This window comes from Mus pahari, chromosome 2 (genome assembly GCF_900095145.1).
Source record: "Mus pahari chromosome 2, PAHARI_EIJ_v1.1, whole genome shotgun sequence".
NCBI classification, from domain to species: Eukaryota; Metazoa; Chordata; class Mammalia; order Rodentia; family Muridae; genus Mus; species Mus pahari.
In genome coordinates, this window is record NC_034591.1 from 34,112,255 (window position 1) to 34,112,706 (window position 452).

Genomic DNA, 452 nt, shown 5'->3' on the forward strand with positions numbered 1-452 from the left:
TCTGACTGGTGTGAGATGGAATCTCAGGGTTGTTTTGATTTGCATTTCCCTGATGGCTAAGGATGTTGAACATTTTTTCAGGTGTTTCTCAACCATTCAATATTCCTCAGTTGAGAGTTCTTTATTTAGCTCTGTACCCCACTCATATTCTTGATCTACTGCTCTCTCCAGTTTTGGATTGGTAGCTGTGAGGACTCAAGACAGGATAATTGGAGGAAAAGGAACAGATGACTTTGTTATTTTGCCTTACTTTACTTCACTTACATAGATGACCATGTGTTTAATTCCCTTGAAGTTGGTAGAAATTAGCCATCCATTTCACTTTTGCAGGGAGGAATCCACCAGCTCCCCCTTGGGAACAGCCATGGGGATCCATGAACTGTGTGCTCTTCCCAGTCATTCCATTCCAGAGCCTGTGTCTAAGAGTCTCTTTACCCTACTACAAATCTCAC